Here is a 20,207-nt window from a genome sequence, read left to right as displayed (position 1 = left end):
GCTGCCTTCAGCCAGCAAATCATCTCATCCCACAGCTTCCTCTCTTCCCTCAAGATTTCCTTTGCAGCTCCATGGAGCAGCAGGCAAAGCGAGGGAGCAGCACAGAGTGGCAGCAGCTGGAGCACAGCTGCAGACCGAGGCCAAGCAAAGGCTGCTCTCAAATCTTGATCCTCTCACTGCTCTGGAGTGGTTTCAGCAGAGTCCTTTGCCCTCTGGGCTGTCGGGGCTCAGAGGCACTGGCAAGATCCACTTGTAAGCTTCCTTAACGCTAAGAGGGAGACAGAGTGACCGGGGCCTTTCTTACCAGTCATCGCTGCCCAGCCAGGAGAGTGCCTGGAGCAAGGACTGCTGTGGGTCAGCAGAGGCTGTGTCCTTGTGCCCACGCTCACGGAGCAGCTCCTGTCGGCGCTCGGCACCAGTGGCCGTCTGCGAGGTCACTGTGAGGAGAGGGTCAGCCCTGAGCGCTGCAGCCCCGGGCAAGGCACCCCGCCATGGAGCGGCCTGCAGCCCCAGCTCCCAGCCAGGCTTCCATGTGCTGCAAACTGGCACTGCCTCACACACCTCCCTGCTGTCTGCCTCCTTGGGCTCCTTGCTTTCTCCCAGCCCCCCCAGCTGGGCACAGCTCCAGGCTAAACCTGACAATTGCCCACACAGTGCCAGCTCCCAAGTGCCACAGGTAGCACAGCCAGCGGCAGGTTCCTGAGGCCGCAGAGCTCCCACTCCCTGCCAGACAGGGACGACCAGTGGGAATGGCTACACCTAGAGGGAACCCCCCAGGGGCCTCTCTTGTCCCAGCGCCCTCATTTCCCCCAGCCCTGAGGACTGAGGCACTCTGCAACTCCCTGAGGAAACTCCTGCAGCTGCCCTGCCACAGCACCAAGCCAAGCCGGAACAACCCAGGCTCAATTCTGGTCAGTTCTCAACGTGGAAGTAGCATCACTTGAAAAGAGCATTCCAATTATTATTCCTTGCTCCCTTCTTTTTATCTCACCCTAGTTGGGATGATAGCACAGGCAACCTTGGAGCACCAGGCAGCCCCTCCTGACTGTCACCTCCTACCAGCAGCCACTGTGTTTGGCTGCAGTGACACAGGAGGCACTGCTTGTTCCCTCTTGGAATTGCAGGCCATGGGATGGTGGCAGCCAGGAGCCATTGATCACTTCAGGGAGCAGCAGCACGACTGTACCAAGGCACTGACTGCCATGCAGAGACAACCCTTACTGGGATAGCAGAAAAGCTGGCTGCAGAGTTGGACAACAGCACAGGCAGAGGGCCCCGATGGGGAGTGGTCAACTGATGGTGGTGGTACTCGTAGGTGCACAGTCAGCACACCCTGGCACACTGCCCCCAGCTCATCTCTCCACTTACAGCTGTCTCCTGGCACCAGCGCTGTAGTTTGGATTATCAGGATGGACAAAAGCCCGAGCTTAGGCCTTTACCTCTACTTTATTCAGCTCAACTTTCCAATGCATCTCTAAGAACCGACTACTGCAAGACAACCAAGCTGGAGGAACTCAAATGTGGATTTGGTGCTCATTCTCAGGACAGGCTATGGACCAAAGAGCCCAGTTGTGCTGGCTGAGGCAGGAGGCACTTTGTGCTCCTTTTGCAAGGAAATAACTATATGGGAAAAAGCTGCCATGGAGCAGACTTACCTGAGGAGTTGCATGGGACACTGCCTTCCTCTTGGATGATGGGCATAGTGGGCAGTAAGGGCATCTTGTCCTGCTTCCTCAAGACCTTCTTCTTCAAGGCATTACCAGGGTGTTTTCTCTGCACACTGGAAGCTGTGCCATTGACAGCTGCTTGGCTGAGGCCTGCAGGGACCAAAGAGGAGCTTGTAAGTGGAGGGTGCTGGACAGGGTCACTATGGAAAGGGCCAGAAAATTTGCTGGAGCTGGGTAACATCTCTGTGTTATCCCAAAGAACTTCAAGTAGAACACTGGCACGCTAGTATGGGACAAGGATCATACAATCACCCAGGAAAACCTACAACAATTTTGGTGGGAAGGCCCCTTTAACCACCATCTAGTCCAACCCCTGGGAAACGGAACATCTTCATCTGGATCAGGTTCCTCAGAGCCCCATGTAAACTGGCCTTGAACACCTTCATAGATAAATCAACAACAGCTTCTCTGGAAAAACCCTTGCAGCATTTCATTGCCTTCATTATAAAATAAATTCTACCTAATATCTAATCTAAATCTACCTTCTTCGAATTTCAAACCAAACTGCAGTGATGCTTCCCCTAAGAAACAAGGAGAAGCCAGTATTGCTATGCTTTCGTTTTCCTGTTTCAGAGGCAGGCTGGGCAAGTTCCCAAAAGAAAGTGCAGATAAGCTTGGGTGGTGCCCTGGGGCTGAGTGCTGCCCCCGAAGGTCCCTGCTGCCGCCCTCGGGGCAGCGCACACAGCGCTGCAGCCAGAGCCCCTCAGCCGGGATTCACTGGGGAATGCTGCTTGCTCCTGGGGCTACAACAGAAGCACTGCCTCAGGGCTTCAGCACAGCTCTACAGTGCCAGCTCCTTGGAGGGGAGTGGCTCGAGAAGGATCTCTGGTCTTTTCATCAGAAGGTGCTGAATTTGGTTTCTTCCAGGTTGCACCTTGGTGGAAAAGCATTCTTCTGCATTCACATTGCCTGGAAGCTGCTCTTCAGAACAGAGTCTGAAGGGCAGGTGACTTTCCAAGACTGAATTTTCTACTCTGAAAGATTTTAGAGGTGAAGGTGGGAAGCTGATACTCTGTTACTAAGTGAGGCCATGGGCAAGACAATTAATGCCTCTGTGTTTTTCTCTGCAAAATGGAAATCATTCCTATGCAAGCTTCCACTCAGATGCAAGTGCAACAGCCCCCCAGTCTGATTGCAACACTGTGCAGAGGGTAAGGAAGAGCTCAAAAAGAACCAGCAGTGTAGACACCACTTACTTGCTTCAGCTGCATCCCTGGGCTCAACTCTCAGTGGAGGCAGCTTTAAGGATGATAAAATTTCATTCCTCTTCTTCATCTCATTCTCAAAAATCTCAGTTTTCTTCTGCTCTAACTTCTTTTCAGCCAACTTGCACAATGAAGAACGAACCTAGTTGCAATGGAAATACATCACAGACTGTAAGCAGAGACACACAAACCAGGCACATCATCTCATTGGGAGCATAGAGTCCACAGAGTGCCACAGACATTAATCCAGCTCCATATGCATTCCAATAGTTTCAGGAGAATGTCTCCCATCCTCACCTTGGCAATTATACACAGTGAGGTGGAACACTTTAGTGCCACAGCCTTACTCTGCTCCAACTGTGACAGGAAACCCTACTTGAAACATGGAAGTCATAGGAATGCTCCAAGACAAAGGAAGAGCTCCCATGAGCAATGAGCAGGCAGTTCAGTTCCTACAGGCCATGGCAGGAGAATAAAAGCCATGTGCATTATGCAGCAAGGAGGTGTAATTAGCTGATGCTTAACACTCATGGCCAGGAAGTGCAGCTGTTTGTCACTTCCTGGCTTCTGAAAGACTGAGCTCTGAAGGACTCTCAACGACTTGGTCTCTGAGACCAGGAGACCAAAAGGAGGAGGGAGTCATGTGAAAACAATTTGGAGGAACATGGATATTAAGGAGCAGAAAATGTGAGAATGAGAGGGCTGTGAGATACAGCCAGAAAGGTAACCAGGAGACATCAAACTGTCCCGTTTTTATTTTGCAGCCTTGCTTATACTCAACGTTAGCATCTTTGCTTCTCTGCTTCTGAGGGTGCCCTTTGCCCACATTCACTGGTTTACAGTTTGCTCTGCCAATCAGAACTTCTCTAAAATGGCCTTTGCATATAAAGAATGCTTCGGGCATGACCTTGGCACCATCTCCAGGCAGTGACTTTGGCACCACTGGAAGTAGCCAAGCAATTGCTCAGTAGCCGTCAAATATATTCCCAAGACAATCCCCAACCCCCAAGAGTGGAGGATCATGGTTTTCAGAGGCATTTTGGGCCAAGCACTAAACAGCCACTGGAATCGCAGTCTGCTCATCCTTGTTCTTATCCCTTACCTTTCCAAAGCCCTCTCTCAGGTCTCTGTCACTTGTTAGACCAGGACTGCTGGGATGATCCATCTCCTTGAGCTGGCTCAGTGGGCGGCCTGGTACTGGAAGCAAAGGTTCCTGTAAATCTCTGGCACACTTCAATTGCCCAAAAATGTCATGCTTGGCAACAGGCAAGACAGGTTCCAGATTACAGAGCTCTAACAGGGCACAGAGATGGTGCATGAGAGCAGCAAGGTACATATGCCTAGACCCTCTCCCAGTGGATGGGCTCCTGGAAGGAGACATGACATTACTCTGTGGGCCAGCAGACTGAAACCTGCTGCCTCAGCCCCTGGTTGCTGGAGAGCCTCTGTGTTTGATAGAGAAGGGCAGAGATGGAGATTGCTCTTGACAGAGATTCTTATCTGCCCTTATGCTGATTTTAGTAAACATCTTTCTGGTTCCTAAAAGTAGTCCCAGGTTCTAAACCTGTATGCTTTCAGATCAACATTTTGGGGCACCAGGGAACCCAGAGCCCTGTGCTTCCCAGCAATGGCTCAGCTGCACATGCAGCCTCCTGCTCCTCTCCCTGCCCCACAGCTCAGCAGCCCTACAGCTCCACGGGGCACTGGCAGCAGCACAGCTCATGGCAGGGGGCACCTGCAGGGCACAACTGCTCCCTGGCAATGTGCACAGGCTCTCCAGGCTGGCACAAGACCCTTCCTCCCACCAGAGAGCGGCCCAGCTCCCACCTTACCTCTGTGGGAGGCTGAGCCATGCTGGCCCTTCCCCTTGTCCTCCTCCCTGGCAGTGACCCTGGGGACAGCGCTGCTCAGCTGCCTCTGCCGGGGCTCCTGGGCCAAGGCCCCCTGAGCCGGCCGGGAGCCCACACCTCCATTCCCAGCACTGGGCTTCCGCATGCAGGTCTCCAATCTGAGCAATTCATCGTTTTTCCTTGGGAGCAGGGGCATCCCAGCTCCTGTCACACACCAAGAGCTCTTTCCCTTCATCCTCTGGTTTTGTGTCGTAGACTCAGAAGGATCTGTAGATCAAGTACAGGAAAAGAAGTGAGTTAATTGAACTCACTCCTTTACAATCAACTCATCTAATGGGTAGCGAATTCAAACTTTATTTTTTTGACTGTAAACATTTGTTGTTTCTTTATTTTTCATGAATCTAGCATAATTTGAATTTCTCTGAACAATGTGGAGCTGGCAAGCCAGGAGAGATGGGTTCTATGCCTGTTGCCTCCCCACTACTCCAGGAATCATTTCCTTCCAAAGAGTTGGAAACTCCCACTGGTCTCTGGAATTTGACACTGTCTAGGAAGTGATTGTTTTCCAATCCTGTTATCAGGGCCATTGTTTCTGTAACTCCCACTCAATTCTATTTTAGGTTTTACACTTCCGTGTTTTCTTTATTTCTCTTTCAAACAAAGGAATTGCTGGTACACAAACTTTGGCACCACATGTTAGATGCAAAAGAAGCTTTGCTTTCCCAATTAGATGTCCTCAGGAATATGCAAGCCCCTCACTGAAGGGAATAAAGAGATCATCCAGAAGTTTCACTTTTGTTCTACTTCACTCTTGGAGGACTTTATTCCCTACCTTCTTTCCTGCAGAAACACCCAAGCCCAACATAGATATGACCTGTCTCAAAAAATTTCTGATCACGGCAGATACTGACAAATTAGATTTTGTCTAATGGCGGGTCATTCTCAAATACTCTCCAACACAGCTCTTAGAACTATTTCTTTACATGGCTTCACAGGGGATAAAATCATGTAGCAGCCAAGCAGTAGGGGAAGAATAAGTGCCTCATACCAAGATTTTATTTCCCTTGTAGGATGTCAGGACAATTACAAAACTACAACCGGTAAGGGTTAATGCTATAGCTAATTTCTAGTCCAGAATAAATCCAGCAAAAATGCCACCTTACTTATTGAGCAATACTTCTCCCTAGCTGCATTAAGCATTCCAGCTGCATATCACCAATTAAGGAGTCATTCCAAAGGGCCTCTGCCCAGGATTTGGCAGAACTAATCCTGAGCAAAGGGGCCTGGGCATCTGATCCCTTTTTCTGCATCAGCACAACTATTTCTTCAAATCTCAACTCTCCTATCATGACATGCCCCAAAATGGCAAAGGAACAACAACAACAGGCTTTGCTGGAGGCTTTCAACTCAAAGGCATTGGCTGGCACAGACGCACCAGAGACCGCATTTTGTCTGGCACAATTCTACTTGTCAGGGATCAGGCAAGGCAGGGACAGGGGGACAAGGCAGAAGGCATCTCCTCCCTCAGCCTCAGCCTGCAACACTGACACAGGCAGAGGCAGTGGGGCAAGAGATTTGCCATGGTGAACCTGCCATAGGTGGCTTTGGGCTTGTGCTGTCAGAGGATGACAAACTCAGACCCTGCATATGCTGCATCCATTTGGAAGATTCCTTCTCCTGAAATGCAAAATTCAACAGGATTTTCTGTCATAGGAGGTTTCCTGATTTCCCCCTGTGCAAATCCAGGTGGTGTCCATGAATCTGCCTTAGATCTCAAAGAGTCCAGCTGAGAAATTGCCCAAAGGAAAGGTTTTCTCCTTGAAGGGCAGGAGGAAGGAAAGGGAACATTTCTCATTTCCTGCTAAATGAGGATTTCCTTCTTTTTCTCTCCTAATTGCAACACTACAAAGACTGCATGGAGATAAAATGCAAATGCAGGATGGAGAAGAATGTTTTCTTTTCCCACACTACAATTCCAGTGCCCCAAAGTACCACTCTAGCTCCTGCCACTCAACACTTCACAATGCAGGAATTTTCATTGTACCACCGGAGCGCACTCCCAGTTACTGGGCTCTGGGACAGTCCACTGAGGCCATCAAGGAATTGAAACAAATTTAAAGAAATTCTTAAAACCATGGTTCATAACCAAGTTTTCAAGATGTCACCTCTGATTCAATATGCCAATGGTCATTTTAGGACCGACATGCCCTGTACCTACCTGCATGTTCAGACTTCTCTTTGATGCTGCCGCTCGGTCTTGGCCTTGAGAAAGGGAGAACAAAAGCACATATGAGGAGGGAGAAAGAGAAGGGAGGGAAGAGGTGTAGCATGAGAGGAGGCAATCTTTCCTAGCTTGTTCACTCTGATGAAGGAGGAAATGCAAGAGACATCAAGCCAACAAGATGCAAAGCTGATTAATTGTCCTTAAGCTTTCAGTTGCTGCAGTCAGACAGAGCTGGCCAAGCTCCAGCTGAAACACAGCAGTCATTCTCCAACTTGCATCATAACTCCCCAATTGTGGTGTCTCTCCTTTTGAAACCTGGGGGGCTCCTACAGCCTCTCTGAAGCAGCAAAGGTTGCTAAGCTGAGACACGAGTCTGTATGGAGGGCAGCTACTTTGCTTCTGCTGACAAAGCTTGGCTTTGCCTGCTCATGCCTTGCGCTGGTGCCAGTCTCGTGCTACATGTGGTCAGAGCACTGGAGTGTTCTGAGAAGGATATTCCACCTCCTTGCTTTTTGAATAAGAAAACTACTTTTTCCAACTCAGCTGATAGCCAAGGATATTCAGATTGCACTTTCAAAGCCCTACCTAAGCTCTTCAATAGGAATGATACTCCTGAGTCCTTCTTTCTTCTTATTTATCCTTCTTTCTAACTCAGATAAGCATGACAGCTACATTTTATCACACATTTCCAAACCAATCTTTCCATCAGGTACAGTGCTAGAACTCTTCTCTAGCACCATGACCTCTTGGATTTTAAATCCAGGCCTCTATATTAAACACTGATTAAATCGTACATCTATAACCCAAAACTTCCCTGGAATCTCAGTTCACAGTGGAGGCCAAGGAAGATAGAAGTTATGCCTGACATTGTCTTTGGGATCCCTTCCCTTCCAAACAGATGCCAACCCACAGAGATGTCCAGAATCTGACAATAACTCCCAGGAGGTAATTGCTTTCCTAAGCTAGATTTCATGGCCTTTCTATTTGCAACTCCCACTGAGTTCTGGATTGGGTTTTATGTGCTGTTTATATTTCTCTTTACAACAAAGGAATGTTGCAACATGAACAACAGCACCCCGTGTTAAAAGTAAAAAAAGCAATACTAGAATTCGCAGACCCCTCTCCAGCAGCCAATATTTCTACAAGCATATGCTTGTGGGTGCTGAAGGTGGCAGTCACGGATTATAGTATTCTATCACCTTCAGGAGACAGACCCATGCAATACAGTTCCCAAATGACACCACAAACATTACAGAGGGAATCAATACCAAGCCCAGCAGAGGACCCATCTTCAGATGCTTTTAAGCCCTGCCTCCTCTTCCCCACCACCACCACCTCTGCCCTTGTGACATGCGGTGTGGGGTTTGACATGGAGCTGGATCATCACAGATGGGCCACATGGTGAATACACAGAGGTTTCCCTAAGTACATGGGAGAGAGCTGACTGTGCAAAGGAACCTCACAAGATGGCAAGAGGGAGCTGAACAGCAGAGTGGAGCAGCAGACACCTTGGCTTACCTCATCTCCTGGGACCCTTGGACATCCAGCTGCACAGAGCTGAGCAGAGACCCTGCAGCACTGCCAACACTGGGACTGACTGCCTTGGGTATAGGGGGGACCAAAGGAAGCCCCAATGACCCCTTCTTCATATCCCCACCTCTGGGATACAGCAAGGATGCCTGGAAAGAGTGGTACACAGTGCTCAAATATAGCATCCAGCCTTGCCCTCATTCATGACTCAAGACAGTTACACATGCCCTGACAGGAAAAGTCAATATCATATATAGCAGATTGTCCTAGGAAGGGGAAGGGTGGCATAGGAAAGGGAATTGGTGAGGGAGAGACCATCCCAGCAGGAATCCACATGTTTGGCATCAGCATGTTCTGCAGTGCCACTGCCTCCACTGGCCTTTTGGATGGTATGGGAATGGGTTCAGATCACTGTTCTCTCCCTGCCCCTTAGGCACCTCACAGCCAGTGCTGATCACCAGCCAAGTCCCCACAAAGCCATTCTGCAGGATGTCAGAACCTGCTTTTCTCAAACCCCTCAATTCTTCTGCTGCTGCCCTTCCCTCTTACAGTTGCCCAGCAGCCTTTCAGCCCAGAAGCTGCTGAGCTCTCGCGATGCTCCGTGCTCTCCAGCTCCCACACCTCCATCATCTCAGGCTCACTGGCATTTAGGAAGTTCAGCAGAGCTCCCTGCCCTGCTGCTCTCTGCAAGGTCTCTGCTTGCCCAAGTTGCTCCAGGGCCCCCATGCCATGACCAGGAAGGAGGGTGGAGGTAGGAGGGGCAGGTGCACACCATTCTTTAAGTGTCCCTTCCTTTCTGGCACAACTAAAGCCCCAAATCAAGTCCTCTTCAAACTATAGTTAAAGGACCACATCCTGTCAGGGATACACTGGGCCCTTCCTCAGCAAGGCTGGAATCAAGTACATCAGCCTTTGATTGGACATTCTGTTTGCCAGAGCTGTTGCTCATTTGCCTCCTCCTGCACCCCATGGCAAACCCAGAACAACTGCAGGTGCTGGCCCTGCTGCAAAGGCAATCGTGTGCCTGGGCTTGGGGCTGCTCTCCCCATGGCCACCTCCCATCCCTTCTCTCTGGACAAAGCCATGCCACAGCACACAGCTGCCCAGAAGCTGAAGAAATCTAGAAATAGCATCAGAGACAACTGTGTAGGAGGCCATGGCTGTACAGCTCAAACGCTGTGTCAACCTGGAACTGACTTTGCAGGACTGCCTGTTCCAGCAAACTCCTTTTTCCATCCCCACCAGACAGAGCTGATGGAAACCACCACCAAAACATAGACATGGTTCACAGATACCCGTAGGTTACTGAATGCAGGAGGATTGCTTAGCTGGAGCAGACAACTTTAGCAGCGCTGCCTTCTTGTTGGTGTTTCCTCAGCTACAAGACAGAGGAGCAACCATGACAGAACCCAGAAACCATTCAAAGCCCTCTCCTGCTATAGATACACAGTGAGGACTTGAAATCTGCACTACACACCCATTTGCAAAGACAGCCTGAAGTGCAGAGTCCAGCTGAGACCTTCCTTTACTCAGGGGTTTCCCTTGCCTCACACCATAGGAAAAAGTCTCAAAACTCTGCCTGCAGCACATAATCTGAAAATCTATCACATGGACTTATCTTGGTCTTCTTACCTTATGCATTTTTCCCTCTGAATCCAGCTCCTGCTTGTTCTTACTGTCACTGGTGCTGCTGCCATTTTTCCCACCCTCCTGCTCCACACTGCAGATTTTAATTGGTTTAGAAGAACGAGAGCTCTTCTGGATGGGAGGCAACGGTTTAGAGGGAAGGAGCATGGAGGGAGATGGCCGGAACAACTTGGAAAACATGAACCTAGTCAGGCCTGCAATGTGGAGACACAAAATAGAACAGAGGCTGAGATGCAAAGCTAAAGCATCTAATGCTCCATATACCATGGAACACATTTCCTCAAAACTTTTAAACAGCTGCACAGGGAAACATGCACGTAACAGCAGCCACGTGAGGCAGGCCAGGGGCACACCCTGAGCCACTTCGCAGAGTAACCAGGGGAACTCCATGGCCTCTAGGCTGCTCTGGGACAGCAGGGAGCCCAGAGCCCTGTGCTTCCCAGCAATGGCTCAGCTGCACATGCAGCCTCCTGCTCCTCTCCCTGCCCCACAGCTCAGCAGCCCCACAGCTCCACGGGGCACTGGCAGCAGCACAGCTCATGGCAGGGGGCACCTGCAGGGCACAACTGCTCCCTGGCAATGTGCACAGGCTCTCCAGGCTGGCACAAGACCCTTCCTCCCACCAGAGAGCGGCCCAGCTCCCACCTTACCTCGGTGGGAGGCTGAGCCATGCTCACAAGGGAACAAGTGAGTTAGGTGAACTCCCACCTGTAGAACCAATACATCTAATGGATGAGGCAACCAAGGGGTCTTTTTAGTTATTCAGAAAATTGCTTTGCTTTTATTTTTCAGGAAATTAGTATCACTTTAATTACTCTGAACAGTATGGTGCTGGCAAGCCAGGAAAGAGAGCTTCTACTGCATTGCTTATGTGTTTCTCATTGCCACCCCACTACTTAGGGATCTCTTTCCTTCCAAACAGCTGGCAACCCACAGTGGTCTCCAGAATTTGACAATTACACCTAGGAAATCATTCCTTTCCAACGCTAGATTTCATGGCACTTGTTTCTGTAACACCCACTCAGTTCTGGGTTGGCATTGTTGGTTGCCTTTATTTCCTTTTGCAACAAAGGAAGGGCAGGCTCATGAATGATGGCAACCCACATTAGAGGTAAAAGATGCTTTGCCTTCCCCATTGCTTGTCCCCAGTATTCAAGGAGCCCATATCTGTGGGGGACACACTGGCTTGCAAACATTCTGTTTTTGCGAAGCTTTATTGCTTCATGGGTTTTGCTTCATGGGTTTTTTCCCTGCTTTCTTTCCTGCAGAGAACCCAAAACCCAACATAAGACCTACATCCAAACATTTCTGATCATTGCAGTTAAAAACAATTCCAAATTCTCTTGGTGGAAATGCCATAGGGCAGATCATCAAAAGAAGACCTTGTATAAATCTGTATTTCTTTATCCCTGTAGATGGAACAGGTCATTTGTAAAAGCACACCAGATAAGGAGTAATGATACAGCTCATTGCCAGTCCAGAACTAATCCAGCAAAAATGTCACCTTACTTATTGAGCAATACTTCTCCCTAGCTGCATTAAGCATTCCAACTGCATATCACCAATTAAGGAGTCATTCCAAAGGGCCTCTGCCCAGGATTTGGCAGAACTAACCCAGAGCAAAGGGGCCTGGGCATCTGATCCCTTTTTCTGCATCAGCACAACTATTTCTTCAAATCTCAACTCTCCTATCATGACATGCCCCAAAATGGCAAAGGAACAACAACAACAACAGGCTTTGATGGAGGCTTTCAACTCAAAGGCATTGGCTGGCACAGATGCACCAGAGACCGCATTTTGTCTGGCACAATTCTACTTGTCAGGGATCAGGCAAGGCAGGGACAGGGGGACAAGGCAGAAGGCATCTCCTCCCCCAGCCTCATCTTGCAACACTGACACAGGCAGAGGCAGTCGGGCAAGAGATTTGCCATGGTGAACCTGCCATAGGTGGCTTTGGGCCTGTGCTGTCAGAGGATGACAAACTCAGACCCTGCATATGCTGCATCCATTTGGAATTGTCCTTCTCCAAAACTGGAAAATTCAAAAGGACTTTCTCTCACAGGAGGTTTCCCTATTTCTCCCAGTGAAAAACCAGGCAATTTCCATGACTTTCCTTCCGATCTCAAAGGGTTCAGCTCAGAATATACCCCAAGTTAAAGGTTTTCTCCTTGAAGGGCAGGAGGAAGGAGTGGGAATATTTCTCATTTCCTGCTAAATGCTTTCTTTTTTTGGTTCTAATTGCAACACTAGAAAGGCTTCAGGGAGATAAAAGGCAGGCAAAGAATGGAGAGGAATGTTTTGTTTCCTGCAATGCATTTCCAGGGCCTCAAGATACCACTCCAGCTTATGCCACCTAAGACTTCACATTAGAGGAGTTTTCAGAGCATCCCCGGAGCATAATCCCAGTGACTGGGCTCTGGGACAGTCCACTGAGGCCATCAAGGAATTGAAACAAATTTAAAGAAATTCTTAAAACCATGGTTCATAACCAAGTTTTCAAGATGTCACCTCTGATTCAATATGCCAATGGTCATTTTAGGACCGACATGCCCTGTACCTACCTGCATGTTCAGACTTCTCTTTGATGCTGCCGCTCGGTCTTGGCCTTGAGAAAGGGAGAACAAAAGCACATATGAGGAGGGAGAAAGAGAAGGGAGGGAAGAGGTGTAGCATGAGAGGAGGCAATCTTTCCTAGCTTGTTCACTCTGATGAAGGAGGAAATGCAAGAGACATCAAGCCAACAAGATGCAAAGCTGATTAATTGTCCTTAAGCTTTCAGTTGCTGCAGTCAGACAGAGCTGGCCAAGCTCCAGCTGAAACACAGCAGTCATTCTCCAACTTGCATCATAGCTCCCCAATTGTGGTGTCTCTCCTTTTGAAACTTGGCGGGCTCCTACAGCCTCTCTGAAGCAGCAAAGGTTGCTAAGCTGAGACACGAGTCTGTATGGAGGGCAGCTACTTTGCTTCTGCTGACAAAGCTTGGCTTTGCCTGCTCATGCCTTGCGCTGGTGCCAGTCTCGTGCTACATGTGGTCAGAGCACTGGAGTGTTCTGAGAAGGATATTCCACCTCCTTGATCTTCCAAGAAGGAAAAGGCCTTTTCCAACTCAGCTGATAGCCAAGGATATTCAGATTGCACTTTTAAAGCCCTACCTAAGCTTTTCAATAGGAATGATATTTCTGTGACACATTCATTATTGTAATCACTCGGATAAGCTTGACAGCTACATTTCCTCAAACATATCCAAGCCAATATCTTTCCATCAGGTACCATCCTATAAAACTTCTTTAGAACCTTTCCCTCTTTGATTTTAAGGCAAGATCTAAGCATTAAACATTGATTGGCTTACACATCTATAAACCAAACTTCTCTGGGAGCTCATTTCAGACCGGAGGCCAAGAAACAGACAAGTTCCACAGCATGTTTACAGAGGCAGCACCTGACTGTCCAGACGCCTCTCCAGCAGCTAATATTTGGCAAAACGTAATTTTTGCGTGCTGAACTTCAGACTCAAGGATCACAGTATTCTATCATCTTCAGGAGACAGACCCATGCAATACAGTTCCCAAATGACACCACAAACATTACAGAGGGAATCAATACCAAGCCCAGCAGAGGACCCATCTTCAGATGCTTTTAAGCCCTGCCTCCTCTTCCCCACCACCACCACCTCTGCTCTTGGGACACATGGTGTGGGGTTTGACATGGAGCTGGATCATCACAGATGGGCCAAATGGTGAATACACAGAGGTTTGCCTAAGTACATGGGAGAGAGCTGACTGTGCAAAGGAACCTCACAAGATGGCAAGAGGGAGCTGAACAGCAGAGTGGAGCAGCAGACACCTTGGCTTACCTCATCTCCTGGGACCCTTGGACATCCAGCTGCAGAGAGCTGCGCAGAGACCCTGCAGCACTGCCAACACTGGGACTGACTGCCTTGGGTATAGGGGGGACCAAAGGCAGCCCCAATGACCCCTTCTTCATATCCCCACCTCTGGGATACAGCAAGGATGCCTGGAAAGAGTGGTACACAGTGCTCAAATATAGCATCCACCCTTGCCCTCATTCATGACTCAAGACAGTTACACATGCCCTGACAGGAAAAGTCAATATCATATATAGCAGATTGTCCTAGGAAGGGGAAGGGTGGCATAGGAAAGGGAATTGGTGAGGGAGAGACCATCTCCCCAATTTGCCACCTCTCTCTTCCTGCTCATTTGTCTGCAATTGCAGCTACACTCCCAGCTGGAATCCACATGGTTGGTATCACCAAGTTCTGCAGTGCCACTGCCTCCACTGGCCTTTTGGATGGTATGGGAACGGGTTCAGATCACTGTTCTCTCCCTGTCTCTTAGGCACCTCACAGCCAGTGCTGATCACCAACCAAGTCCCCACAAAGCCATTCTGCAGGTTGTCAGAACCTGCTTTTCTCAAACCCCTCAATTCTTCTGCTGCTGCCCTTCCCTCTTACAGTTGCCCAGCAGCCTTTCAGCCCAGAAGCTGCTGAGCTCTCGCGATGCTCCGTGCTCTCCAGCTCCCACACCTCCATCATCTCAGGCTCACTGGCATTTAGGAAGTTCAGCAGAGCTCCCTGCCCTGCTGCTCTCTGCAAGGTCTCTGCTTGCCCAAGTTGCTCCAGGGCCCCCATGCCATGACCAGGAAGGAGGGTGGAGGTAGGAGGGGCAGGTGCACACCATTCTTTAAGTGTCCCTTCCTTTCTGGCACAACTAAAGCCCCAAATCAAGTCCTCTTCAAACTACAGTTAAAGGACCACATCCTGTCAGGGATACACTGGGCCCTTCCTCAGCAAGGCTGGAATCAAGTACATCAGCCTTTGATTGGACATTCTGTTTGCCAGAGCTGTTGCTCATTTGCCTCCTCCTGCACCCCATGGCAAACCCAGAACAACTGCAGGTGCTGGCCCTGCTGCAAAGGCAATCGTGTGCCTGGGCTTGGGGCTGCTCTCCCCATGGCCACCTCCCATCCCTTCTCTCTGGACAAAGCCATGCCACAGCACACAGCTGCCCAGAAGCTGAAGAAATCTAGAAATAGCATCAGAGACAACTGTGTAGGAGGCCATGGCTGTACAGCTCAAATGCTGTGTCAACCTGGAACTGACTTTGCAGGACTGCCTGTTCCAGCAAACTCCTTTTTCCATCCCCACCAGACAGAGCTGATGGAAACCACCACCAAGACATAGATATGGTTCACAGATACCCGTGGGTTACTGAATGCAGGAGGATTGCTTAGCTGGAGCAGACAACTTTAGCAGCGCTGCCTTCTTGTTGGTGTTTTCTCAGCTACAAGACAGAGGAGCAACCATGACAGAGCCCAGAAACCTTTCAAAGCCCTCTCCTGCTATAGATACACAGTGAGGACTTGAAATCTGCACTACACACCCATTGCAAAGACAGCCTGAAGTGCAGAGTCCAGCTGAGATCCTACTTTGCTCACCTTCTTCCTTAGGCTCACACCACAGTTAATGGTCTCCGATCTCTGCTTACAGGACATAAACTGAAAATCTGCCACACAGGACATATCTTGGTTGCCTTACCTTATGTGCTTTTCCCTCTGAATCCTGGTCCCGGTTGTTTCTAATATTGTCCTCCTTGTAGCCAGTGCCATTTTTCCCATTGTCCCGCTCTCGTCTGGACATCATATTTGACTTGGTTGAAGGAGAGCCCTTCTGGATGGGAGGCAATGGCTTGGAGGGAAGGAGCATAGAAGGATTTGCCAGGGAAAACCTCTTGGCAAGAGGGTAGCCAGTCAGGCCTGCAAAGTGGAGACACAAAATGTAACAAGAGGCTGCAAAGCAAAACAAAAGCATCTGAAGTTCCATGTTTCATGGGACACATTTCCTGGAAACTTTCCTGGAAAATAGCTTCAAAAGGAAACCTGCTCCTGCCATCAGCCCCTTGAGGCAGGCCAAGGGCACACCCTGAGCCACTTCCACAGAGCTCCCAGGGGAACTCCCTGGCCTCTGGGCTGCCCTGGGACAGCAGGGAGCCCAGAGCCCTGAGCTTCCCAGCAATGGCTCAGCTGCACATGCAGCCTCCTGCTCCTCTCCCTGCCCCACAGCTCAGCAGCCCTACAGCTCCACGGGGCACTGGCAGCAGCACAGCTCATGGCAGGGGGCACCTGCAGGGCACAACTGCTCCCTGGCAATGTGCACAGGCTCTCCAGGCTGGCACAAGACCCTTCCTCCCACCAGAGAGTGGCCCAGCTCCCACCTTACCTCGGTGGGAGGCTGAGACACTCTCACAAGGGAAGAAGTGACGTTGGTCAATGCCCACCTCTATCCCAGCATCAACACGTCTAACGGGTGTGGCACTTAAGGGATATTTGATATTTTTAAAAACAATTGTTTGGTTTTAGTTTTCCTTAGATTAGCCTGTGTTTAATTCCTCCAAACACTATTGAGTTAGCAAGTCTGAAGTGAAAGGTGCAAGGATCCAATAATAACAGGGGAATAAGGATCCCTTCTAGAGATTGGCTTTGTCAAAACCCAGGAAAGACCCTCACAGCGACGAATGCTATTTCTGCAAGCTACAGAGACCTCTCAGCATGCAGGCAGGCCTTGCTGGGGTTTTTATATTATCCTGTCATCCTCAGTGTTGGACCCAATCACCAAGCAGAGGAAGAACAGGAAATTTATCAGTAGTGAGACCCAACGTTGATGGCAAAGAAAGAAGCAGAATTTGCATCACATGACCACGTTGTATTTGTCATGGCCACAGTCCCTGTCCTGGCTGACAGTATGAGTGATTTGGCTACTGTCAAAAAGCAGGAAGCAGAGTAAACTAAAGGTAGAATGTTATGATGCCAGGGCTGTCCTTGCAAGATCACCTGTAGCTCACAGCCACCAACTCTGACACAGAGCCAGAACTGACCACCATGGACCAATTTTCCCTGAAATCTGGTGGAATTTGTCTCCATTTGACTCGGGCCTTTCAGCTCCTTTCTATCCTCACCTTTTCCTTCCGTGGTCTTTCCTTTTCCAGTAAAATCCATCTTTGAACCCGTGCTTCTGTCTCGCAGAAGTACCTGGGGTTGAATTTGGGAACTGTCTCGGAGCAGACGGCGATAGGAGCTCGGTCCCCAGCCCTAGAACAAGGTGGGGTGACTCCAATCGCCAGCAGTCGGCACAGACAGGCAGAGCCAGACGTGTCTCCTGCCACTGTGTCCGTGTCAACCACAACCTTCACAGCCCCTTGCGGGGCTGCCCCTTTGTGACGCGCTGGCCCGTGGTTCTCTCGTTTCCATGGCCACAGAGCCCCCACCCCAGCTCCATCCCCTTCCCTTCCCTTCCCAAGGGCAGTCAGCCCTGGGCCCGGCCAGGCCAGGTCGGAGGGTTTGGCACTGTCTAGGAAGTAGCTGCTTTCCTAAGCTGCTTTTCAAGGCCTTTATTTCTGTAATTCCCACTCCGTTCTGCCTTGCAGCTTGTTGGTTGCGGATTTTGATTACTTCTCTTCACAACAAATAAAGTGGTGCCTTCCCCTCAGCAGCCCTGGGGATGTTCCTATGTGAAGCCATCTGTCTCACACGGTTTTAGACAATTTAAAACAGAACACTATGGATAAGCCGTCTCCTCTGAAGTGTTCCAACAATCCCGTTTCCAGCAAGAGGAAGTGAACAGTAAGAGATAAAGGTGGAAAAAAGGCCTGCCTCACCGCCCACACGGCCTGGGGGAGAGACAGCTGGGCCCCGATCTGGCAAGGGCCCCAACCTCGGCTGCTGGCAAAAGGAAAAGGAAAACCACCAGCCCACCACTAACATCACGTACAGCAAACGCCAAAAAACAACCTTACAACCAAAAAACTCATCTCCGCTTTCTGGCCGGGCCCTACAATCCCAGCCCGGCCCCGGCGCGGCCTTAGAAGGCTCCTTATCGTAAAGAGCTCCGGCCGCCCCACCTAAAAACAATCACAGAACCCTCTCCTGCCCCGGCAAAATATTAACTTTTTCACTGCCCAAAATATGACTTTACAAATACTTTATTCTCTGTCCTGTGGGAAAAAAAAAAAGAGAACCAAAATGATAATATGTACAAAAACAGCACAAAAAACACCAAATTCAAAGTACGAGAAGAGTCAAGTCTCAGCTGAGGGAAGGAAGACATAGACTGAAATTCTTCCCTTTTTTTTATGCTATAGAAAAGCATCCGTTGTTTCCCTATAACACATAAAAAAATATGGGGTGGATTAAAGATTCTAACTCTAGATGTAAGAAGAAGCGTTGGTGTTAAATTAAATCAATGTTAAAATTGCTGTAAGTGCCCTAGGTTTAAATAGTGAAAAAACCCCTGCTTCTCCCTAGGGAAGAAGAAGAAAAACACCCTCTATTTTTAAAAGTGGAGTAAGCTTTTGTTTCAACTATTATAATCCTTTAAGTGTGCCTCATAAGTTGATATGGTCCTCAGTATTAGTTATGAATTAAAATGTTAGTTGAGAAAAAAAATATTACATAATAACCAGATCTCTATCCTCCCTGACGGCTAAACACTAGAACAGCAAGACCACTTACAAATGGTTTCTTATGAAAAAATCTCTATAGGCTGAAGAATCTCCTCTCTGAAAGAAACAAGTAAATGACTATTTTAGAAAAGGTAAACGAACTGAGTTGTTCTTTGTATGCTGTCAATGCAAAAAAAACAAATGTGTGGAAAGAAGAAGAGTAGTCTGAAGTTTTATTCTAATTTTTCTTCTTCTTTTTTCCCCTATAGTTTCTGGTAATAAAGTTTGTCTTTGTACCATTTAATGCTAAGCCTGTTTTATCTTCCTCCTAATCCTATCTCACAACTAAAAACGTTCAAATTAACAATCCAAAACCACTACACTAAAGCAGTATCTCCACCCAAACTCAAACTGAACCCAAAACACCCCACTGTGGAGACCCTAAAAGGCATTCCCTAGTTAGGGAGACACGAGAGGCTTCTCTCATAGCAAGCCCTGTTCTGTCATGCCAATGTAGCCCTGTTCTGTTCCCTGGGCCAGCCCCCTGCCCTCTCCCTGTCTCTCAGGCTTTTGGTCACTCCCACCCTGTTTCCCTGTTGGCTCCCATGCCCTAACCCCACCTTTGTGCCACCCCCATGTCCCCTGGTAAGTGCTCCCTGATGCTCCCCCTGCCCAGGACACCCATCTGCTTCAACCTGGACCCTCACCCCGACGTTCCCCTTTGTCTTTGCCTCTGACCCTGGACTATCCACGCAGTGGCTGAAATAAGCATCTCCGTGGATCCCATACAAAGGCCCTTGCTGCTCCTTTACCTGCAACCATCTTAACAGCTATCCAGGCTACAACACCTGCGGAGACAAAGGAGACAAGAAGGATGTCCCAGCTCCCAACATTTCCTTTATCCCTACAGTAGCTGTACTCCAATTACTGCATACGAGAGTTTTACTTGATCCCTTTAATGCCAAGAGACCATGAAGGACTTGAACCTTGTTCAAGTCCAGCCTTGCCTGCCTATTTTGGAGTGGAGGGCAAAGACGCAGACAACTTTGGGCGGGGGTAGAGCTGAAATTGCATTTTGCTGCTTCTGATTTCCTCCCTGCTTTTGCAGCAGAGGGACATCTTTGTCCCTGCAAACCACTCTCCTTTCCAAGTGAAATGTGGGCCTGGCTACCAACTCCAGGTTCTTGAAGAGACTGCTGCAGTTGGCAACAGGAATTGTTGCTGAACTTTTTGTGTTACTTAAACCCCCCCACCCATTCCACCAAGTGGATGAGGAAAGAGGCAAAGAGATTTCGGTGGAAGAAGGGAGGCCAAAAGCTTGAAAAAAGGATGAAAGAAATGCTCCGATGATGATGATGATGATGTTAGTAACAAGAATGATTTGTTTTTGGCAGCAAATGAACACCTGCTGCCGTCCAGCCCTCCCAGACTGGCAGGTCGAGCGGTGCCGTTTCCATGGCATGAGCTGCTGGTAGCCTGGGGACAGAAACCAGAAAGCCACGGTCAGTGGCAGCAGGCTCCTTTCCCCCCTGTCCCACCACGGCCTATGCTCAGGCCAGGCTGCTGGCTGT

The sequence above is a fragment of the Cinclus cinclus genome, chromosome 3 (genome assembly GCF_963662255.1).
Source record: "Cinclus cinclus chromosome 3, bCinCin1.1, whole genome shotgun sequence".
NCBI lineage: Eukaryota > Metazoa > Chordata > Aves > Passeriformes > Cinclidae > Cinclus > Cinclus cinclus.
This window is presented reverse-complemented; position numbering follows the sequence as displayed.